We start from the raw sequence: 9,626 nt of genomic DNA on the forward strand, positions 1-9,626 counted from the left end.
TGGTTCCTCTTCAGTGAGCGAGATTTCATAGACGGCTGATGTCAGAGACCAGGAAGCATTAAAGCACGAGCGGCGAAGCCGGCAGCCAGCCTCAAAGGATGAAGCAAGCGCCAGCCAGAGATGCCGGAAGCGTGGCACTGCAACGCAGTGTCTCGTTCCTTTGATTTGTTTGTGTACTGTCACGAGTGAGGTGGGGCGAGAGCCATGGGAATGGAGTGAGGCCGGTGGAGTGATTTGAAAATAAGTGACACCTGCGCCACTCACCGGTCTCGAGTCCCACAGAGGAGATCGGAAAGATACAATAGAGGAGCGACAACGGTGAAGGACGAGAGAGGACCAGGCCTGGACTTTATTTTGTGTTTGGTTTTACGTTTATTTTGTTATTAAAGTTTTTTTGGAAATGTCCGCCGGTTCCTGCCTCCTTTTTTTTTTACTCTCAAAGCTGTGATTCCCAAGCACTTACATTTTAAGACTGAAAGACTGCAATGGTTTGAGTTAAAAATCTCCATTTGAGTTCTACTGAAGAAACAAAGTCACCTACATTTCGGATGCCCTCGGGGTAAGCCGATGAACATCAAATTTTCATTTTTGGGTGAACATTTTGATATTGCTTTTCTTCTGCGATTAAGAAGTACTGTATTTGTCAGCCTCGGAAGTTTTATTATAATATGGTGGAATAAGATCCGTCAGCCTATAATAAGTAAGTATAGCCACAAGTAGCCACAATTACATGTCTGCCAACATGAGTAACCATGTAAATCTAGCACATCAAAAGGGAACATGTTGGCTATGATGCTTAGCTAAACCATTGTACATCCTTTATTCAGTCAGAAAGATATGCTTTATGGCTCATTGGCACCAGCCTGTCTGGCCCAGGTACAATCATCACCCACAGCTTTAAATCAAATGACAACCGCAAATCACATGAGATAACCTTCAATCTATGGGTCATGTGTATTTTCCTTGCAATTTACTATAAAATGTCGAACTTTTTGTAGTTAAAAGTTAGGGACAAATTCTAGTCAAGCCAACTGCGAATTGAAAATAGTGTCATGCAATTACTAATTAAAGTATTCTGCATTTATTTAATTAAGTTGGGGATAATGGAAGTTTGTCTCCACCACCGAATGAAACATAAAAATGGCAATTGGGACATTGTTTACATCTCACAATTCTGACTTGTTTTCTCTCACAACAGTGTGATAGGATTGTGACATAAACTTGCAATTCTAAGAATTAAAGATATAAAGAGCAAGCTATAAACTCACAATTCTGACATTTTGGTAATACTTTAGTTTATGGCACTACTAAATAGTTGCTTATTATGATGCATATTTACTAGCATATTGACTGTTATAAGTGCTTATAAAACACATATTCTTATGACCATATTCTATATCCCTAACCCAATACATAAACCTTACTTACTATTAATAATCAGTTATTAAGAATTTACTTAGGCAAAGTTGTAGTAAATAGTGAGCTGCGAATTGGGCCATAAAATAAATGTTTAGCTTAAATCTTGCGATTCAGAGACAAAAAATGTCAGAACTGTGAAATAAAAAGTCGCAATATATATATATTTTTTTATCTAATGGCAGAAACATGCTTCCATATTTATCTCTAACCCTAACTTAAAGACAAAAGTACTAAAATGTATATTCCTAAATGATAAGGATACTAGTTGTGCCTTAATCAACCTAACTTTAGGCCAAAATTGCTAATAAATAAATAAATAAAACACTGTAATAGATGTGTTTTCAACAGCACAGTAAGAAGTTGCATACATCTCAAGCTTTGGAAGCTAAGGGCAATTCTAGAGGCTTCTCCTTGTGCACTTGCAGAACCAGCTCTGTTGGATATGTCAGTGTCCTTTCCCTTGTCGCTGTGGGTGAGGTTTGATTGAACCTTGGCTGTTGTTGCAAAAATGGTTTTTGCAGTATAGAAATGAATTGCAATACACCAAATATCATGGTTGCTTTGCATAACTCAGCCAATACTTTGTAGAACTTCCAGCACACCACATACAGCCAAGACATGCAGTATTATACGTTTGGCAAGTCTGTCTGTACTACACATAATATCATGCTCTGATTCTTGGCTAATTTATCACCAATTTATAAGCATATAAAAACTTAATGCATCTGAGTCTGTGCTTCAATGAGTTTTCTTCCTGTAATATTTGTGGAGCAGTTAATATTTAGCTTTGTGTGTTGCAAGCTCTTTTCTGTGAAGTGTGTTAACCTCTAAACGTGTGTGTGTGTGTGTGTGTGTGTGTGTGTGTGTACATGTGTATCTCTTTGGGTGGGTGTGTTTGCATGTGTCTTTGGTGCTGTATGTGTTTGTTGTAGGTTTATGCATTTAAGTGGCTGCTTGTATCAGCATTTGTGATTGCAATTGTGTGTGTATGTGTGTTTATGCTTATTATCCACTCCTATTTGAATGGATAAAGCCCTTCTTTTCCAGGCCATTTCTCTCCATATGTCAGGATCAAGGTCATGGCATGTTTTAATGTTGCCAAAAAAGAGATAGATAGATAGAAAGAAAGCAAGAGAGACGGAGGGAAAAAAAGGAACAAAAAGAAATGGTCAAACTGGAAAGTCAAGATTTATGACAGCAAGAAAAAAATGCGCGACTGCAAGGATCTGATGAGAGACGAACAAGACATACCCTTCCTGCAACCTAAAGCTAGAATCTGTGTCTCTCCTTGCGAAGGTATCAGTATATTGAATAACTATTATTGAACGTTTCCTGTTACCGTGCCCTTTGCTATCACCCATTTTGTCTCCCTACTGTCCGTGTGGATGTCTCCAGGCAGGCTTCAAGTGTCAAGAGGTCACATTCCTAAAAACCTCTTGGCATTCTTCCACAGGATGTGCTCTCTGTGTGTGTGTGTGTGTGCGGCAGAGTTTTGCACATGGTGTGTGACTGTGTGTGTGTGTGTGTGTGTGTGTGTGTGTGTGTGTGCGTGCGTGTGTGTGTTGCTTGTATGAGAATGTGTAAAAGTGCAGCTTTTTGTGAACAACATTTCTGCTGAGTAGCAAAACCAAGTCTGCTGCATGTGCCCGCATTGCAGACATGATACATGCACTATATGTATTAACTTAATTTTTACCTAAAATAAAATATTATTTCCAAGTTTATTTATATTTATATAATTCTTATTTTTATTATAAAATATTATTAAAATTAAAATGTCCAGATTTTTTGTTGTGATTAAAACATTATGTAAAGGTTACTTTAAAGTTCTAAAATAAATAAAAAATAAAAAAATAATATTCTAAGAATTTTTTCTCTTCGAGTATGTAAGGACGCTCCTGAAAAGGTTTTTTTTTTTTTTTTTTTGTCTCATAAACATTACTAAAATAATGTTTTGTACTAACATTTATCCAGCTTTTAAATTTTCTAAATGTGTAATTTTTTAAGAAATTCAAACAATAAATATCATTCTGCTCTTTAATGCGTCGTGATAAATCACTGTTTGGATCATCTCTTCCTCTTTACCACCTATAGCATGAAATAAACATAAATGAACATCAGAAGGTATCTTGTTTCAGCTGCAAATTGTAGTCCACCGACGTTAATCTACTCTCTTGTCTGGCTTGTTTGTCAAACGAAATGACAGATTTAGCGTTGTGATTGGTCAGATCCCTGTCAATCAAACTCCCAGCAAAGGGTCAACTGCTTCCTTTTTACATTTTTAAGTTACAACCTGCACACCTTTTCAACCACTTTGAATTTCAATAACTGGTAAAGACAGTCAATTTGAAACTTTTAAAACTCAAGCACATGGAAACATCGAGCTTTTGTGGAAACAAAGTTATTGTACTAATGGAAAAATAATCTGTTCAATCAAATCACATTTTGGATTGAGTATTTTGACCGCATTTATGAAGTATTTATGTCCTGATTTCAAGTGCCTGCTCTGTCAATCTGACATGTCCACAAATCAAAGAATACATCGATGTGTCTTTCAGTCATATCTTCTGCATTTGTCACTGAGGTGTAACCATTCGGGCTCATTCATATTTTTTTGCAGTGCAATCCAGACTTACAATGTGACAAGGAGGAGCTCCCTAATGGGCTCGATGCAGAGATGAAAGGTTTCCCCAGTACTCAGCAGATGTGTCTGAGTTCTTTTGTCCACGGCTGTTTGTTTTGACAGCACGCTAAGAGACAAGAGGCCTGGCGAGCCCAGGTAATCCAGACACAAACACAAGGAAGTACACAGTGATATGAACACTCTTGCAAATGGACACAGGAGGGTGTGGTGCATTATTATAGCACGTCTCTCTAACTTGTTTGCTTTGAATGGGCCATTTGGGCACTGCTAATGTCATCATTTCCTTTGCCACTCTGGAAAACAAAATAAACAATGACAAGAAAAGAAAAGAAGGCTCATTTTAAGATAAACATGATGGGGAGGGTGCTAGACCTTACATACTACTCCACGCAATGACTCAGAGTTTAGAATGATGCTCTAATTTAGTGTTTGGCAGCAATAAACCGGACACTGTTGAGAAACCTTGAAGACCCACTTCCCGAAATCTTTAAATGGTTACCGGAAATCTGACATAAGGCAACAAGTGACCCCCATTAAGGGGAGGGGTGTATGTGTTAATCTACACACAGTGACAGACACATTGAGTCAGCAGTCACATTCCTCTGGAGTCAAGCAGCAAATTACACCACTATCTTGAAACATAAACTCTTGTTGCTGTAATTACTGGGGTTTGCTAGGACATGCATCACTATTACAGCTAGTCATACTTAGGGTTAGCAAACAAAAGTCCTTCACGTATTAAACTCTAGTGTTTAAGAGTCTTCAATCAAGCTGATTAGAGTATGCCATTCTTTTTATAAGCAATCAGCCCATATTGTTCAAATGGAGAATTTATTTAAATTATCTTATTAAATTTAAATATTTAACACAGATAAAAAAAAAAAAATACTATGCAACTGCATGTCCTGGCTACACAAAATCAGGTAAAGGAAACTTTGTCAGAACAATTGTAAGCAATCAGATTAAGCCAAAATCATGCAAACATTCTTTATAAACTGGCAATGTATTTAAATACACTGATTAAATTGAAAAATTTAACATGGTGCATCAAAAATGCTCTCAAGGCAAAAATTAAATTAAATTAAATTAAATTAAATGTAGGGTTAAACAAAAATTAAAAAATATATATTTTATTGATTCATTGATTCATTCATACTTGCATACATACATACATACTGGAACATGCCAGCTCTTTTGATTTAGGCCACTAAGCCATAGATATGTATGTGTAGATGTTGACGCATCTGCCATCTTGGAACGTTCGAAGTGTCGTCACTCATTGCACAGCATCTGGTTGTAAAAACTGGCAAGACTTAAATTGCAAACTGTGGTACCTTTCAAATTTTATGTTAATTGGCTTTATGTTGTTGCATTGTGTTAGTTTAGCAAAATCATCTTCTGAAGTCTTTTGCAGATATAGACATCCACAGATATACATATTCATAGATATTCAGTTGCAGACACACAGTCCACTTGCTCTCGAGTGTTCATAAACTGGCAGGCCAGGCTTAGAAAGTTCCAATATGGCTGATGACTTACGTATGGCAGCGGTCCATAGAAACAGCGGTCCATAGAAACTAACGAGGAATCTTTGTTTATATTTCTTGTATACATCTACGCCGTAAGCGGTGCTGTTAAAGGAAAACTGTCATCTTTTACTCACCCTCATGTCATAACTGTTATTGTATGTTGCATTTTTTAAATATTTAATTTGGGTACTGAAGTTGGTCATGTTGTGACCGAAATGTTTGCCGTTCTTCAGTAAAACTGACTTTTATATTGTATTTGCTTTTCTCACTTGCATAGTATACAGGCTTTGTATTTTCTGAATAATTGTGGCTTTTTATACTTTTTTGGGTGATTTCTTTATGTTACATTTTCTGTTCATATCTTCTTTTGTGTTCCACAGAAGAATGTGGTACAGATTTGGAATGGGATGAGGGGGAGAAATGATTACAAAATGTAACTGAATTATTTTTTATTTATTTATTTTTTGGTGAACTATCCCTTTAATCCTAGACATCCTGGAGATTTCAAATCCATCTCAAAGCCATTGTCTCAGAGGATTCGTTCGTCAACATGGCACATCGTAATGTCTGCTGAGAAAGGACACTCTCAGACTAAGAGCCCCCTTCTATCATCCAATCACCTTCAAGTCTGGATAAGGGGGAACCAACGGTTGCACACTAAAGCCAATGGAATCCAAATGAGTCACGGATGTGTGAGAAGTGACGTATAAAATGGAGGTGTACTATTGCTAATGTGGGACAGAACAGATATCTGAAGTGCATCTCAGGACAAGCGGTTTCCTGTAAGTTTTCCCCACTGATTATCAACAGAGAAAACACAGAGAAGGTGGCCAAATCCCTAGGGCCGTAATTTCAAACATATGCGCCTAGAAACATGTTCAGTTCTATTTAGCATCATCGTTTTAAACTAAATCTGCTTTATCACTGACAAAGAGCAACTGTCTGTCTTGACTTGTGAGATTGACTGAGTTTTTAGTTATGTTTGAGTGAAGCATCAACATTGTTGTAAAAACTAGAAGAAATAAAAAGCCACAAGTGAGTCAACAGTTGACATACAGAACTAATTGGACAGCAGTCTGGATCAATTATAGATTTTATAGATGACAAGCTTTCTTGGCATGCAATGAATCAGGCTCTTTGCAGTATTTCAAAGACACAAACTGTTTCTTCATTGACGGCAAGATGTAGTATTTCCTAGAATGGTTTCTCCGGTGTAGTTTAGTTATGTCAAGCTAAGTGATTCAGGCAAATTAATTTGGAAACTTAAAAATTGGTTTCATCACAAAGGCATGCAAAAAAAAAAACTGACACATAAAGCTGACAAACTTAAACAGGATGTGAATTAGATCCGCGCTGAACCTTAAACGACCGTATTGCGATTTCTCGTTAACCCTTTCTCTTCAGGACTACATATTTGAAGTATTACATTTCCTGTCTCTGACAAACACAACTCGTTTTCCTCTTCGCTGGGTATGTGTGTCTTTCGCATATGTGTGTGTGTGTGTGTGTGTGTGTGTTTGAAGTCTGTCTCCTGTCTCCTTGAGGTTGCTCGGAGCGGTGGGCGTGGCTTCGGCAGAGGTGTGATTAACGCTGACTGACTCAGGTACAGGTGTTTTGAAAATAAAAGGACGCACCTGTAACATCCTCCTGCTTATTTTAGTTTCAGACTGACAGTCGGCTCACTCCTTCACACGCAAACCTCTGCTATAACCAAAACACACACACCGAGGAACCAATGGGAGCTATGACCAAATAGTAAATTTATATTATGGTAACAATATTATAAAATAGTTGTTTGGCTGAAAATTTAACTGAAAATGGTTGGTGTGTTAATATTTATGCCAACATTGCTCAAATATAAAAAGATTTAATTATGCAACACGAGAGCCTCCAAAATGAATATATGAACAGAAACAAAACACATTTGTGACCCTTTGGTCCTCAATCGCACAGGTATATTTGTAGCAATAGCTAACAATACATTGTATGGGTCAAAATTATCAAAAATCATTAGGATATTAAGTAAAGATCATGTTCCATGAAGATACTGTGTAAATTTCCTAATTTTTGACTTCATTTGGTCATCTCAGCCAAATATTGTCCCATCCTAACAAACCATGCATCAATTGAAAGCTTATTTATTCAGATTTCAGATGATGTATTCGTCACAATTAAAAATAAAAAATTACCCTTATGACTGGTTTTGTGGTCCATTTATAGTCATAAAACTTACATACATTCAGCTGTTACAATGTGACATTTTTCACATTCCACTTAGCATTTAAATTTTTTTCCTGTAAATAGCACAAAAAAAGTCCTGGCCACTGATAGCCAATCAAAGATTGACCAAAAACGTATTTATTTCCAACTTTGCACAGTACATACCACCCAGCTCGAATTCACATCTGCTCTGGTACTGTTCGTCAACACAAGCACAGCTGCTGGCATATCTTAGCTTTCCGACAGCTCATTTAAACTGAGGCTACGGCCATTGATTCTTTGCCTTAGTAGAACAAATGCACATGTATCATTTTGGCACCATCAGCCTGTGAGGTGACATTGAGTTCTATTGTGATCAGCACTCAAGTCATGTGGAATTTCCTGTAAGATGGCCATTGTGACGTAAACCGCTTTGAGAGCCAAAAGAACTGATTGAGTCATCAGGCACTACAAAGTGAAGGGAGGCATACTGGAGGAGATGGACTATTGTTGGAGGAGCGTGCCCAGCTTGCTTGTTTGAAATGTTTGATGATATCATCCCCATCTGAAATCAACCCATTCATATTTTTACAAACAGAAAAAAAGACCAGTTACAAATCAAAATCTTGCATCATGACCGCAGGCAATCGGATGCTTATCACCTCCTCCACCTTGTCAACTTACAGTATTTAATGTTACACTGCCAGGCAACAAAACCCAGTTTAGTCATATTTGGAAGCATTTTTATATCATTATCATTATGAATTATCATTATTTTATATCATTATCATTAACTGCATGCTTCCGTCACTTTCTATCCTTGGCACCATGTCGCTAAATATAATTAAAAACAAAGGAAGACGTCACTGCTGCTGCCGTTCTTCCCTTAATTGTAGAGTACAAAGTGAAATAAAGTGAAATGGGTGTTCTTTACCTTTGTCTGACTACAGTCAGATGGGGATCTTCTAATGGCAGTCGAATGGAAAATGTTCTGTTACTCAGTTCTTTCAGGATACTTAATGGAGTCCTCAGTCATTATCCACTAAAGCAAAACCTCTCCGATATTTCTTCTAAAATAATGAACAAAAGCGTAGCTCAGACTGACTTTTTCAGGAAAAGTTTGATGATAAATTTTCAGTTCACACTGAAATCTTGACAAATCTGATTAGAATTTATGAGAGCCTCATATGAAACTTTAGAGAAGATTACTGTAGTGTGTTTTGTAATAGAAGAAAGTTTAGTTGATCCAACTGAGGTATTTAAAAGTATAGTCCAACCAAATTTAGTCATCTATATGTGGTTCCAAGCCCTACACACTTTTTCTTTCACAGACTACAAAAGAACATATCTTGAAGAAAGTTGGGAGCCAAACACCATTGCATTGCATTTCCATTGTATAGACAACAACAGCACTGAGACATTTCTCAAAATCTTCTTTCATGTCCCACAGAAGAAAGAAAGACAATTTGGGGATGACATGTTAGCATAATGACATGTAAATGATGGCAATTTTCTAATCCTTTACGTGTACCAACTATACATTGTTCTTACAACACTCTTCCTTTATTATAATTTCAACCCCAGGATATCTTTGGACTTAAATTAGCCTTGTAATAAAATCACATAATGAATGTTCTAATGCGTGATCTCGATGACAGGAGTTTCATAGTCTCATACAGTCAGACGGTAGCACAAAATCACACCCACTCTTACAATTATTTTTTTTCTTTAATATGAGAATATTATTCTCCCTTCTGTCATACAAGATGCGCCTACACATCTGACAGATGACTAACTGCTCACCTGGAGTTTAATCAAAATCCCTTCATTCTATT

At 37.0% G+C, this 9,626-nt stretch overlaps 1 long non-coding RNA gene across 1 annotated transcript; it reads left to right on the forward strand.

Moving 5' to 3' along the window:
- The first annotated feature begins 2,335 nt into the window (after positions 1-2,335).
- LOC127967805 (uncharacterized) lies at positions 2,336-6,872 on the forward strand. The gene is made up of 3 exons (XR_008155832.1): positions 2,336-2,715; positions 4,040-4,198; positions 6,083-6,872. It is a non-coding gene; the product is annotated as an uncharacterized LOC127967805 (long non-coding RNA).
- Positions 6,873-9,626: the final 2,754 nt, after the last annotated feature.

The sequence above is a fragment of the Carassius gibelio genome, chromosome B11 (assembly GCF_023724105.1).
Source record: "Carassius gibelio isolate Cgi1373 ecotype wild population from Czech Republic chromosome B11, carGib1.2-hapl.c, whole genome shotgun sequence".
NCBI classification, from domain to species: domain Eukaryota; kingdom Metazoa; phylum Chordata; class Actinopteri; order Cypriniformes; family Cyprinidae; genus Carassius; species Carassius gibelio.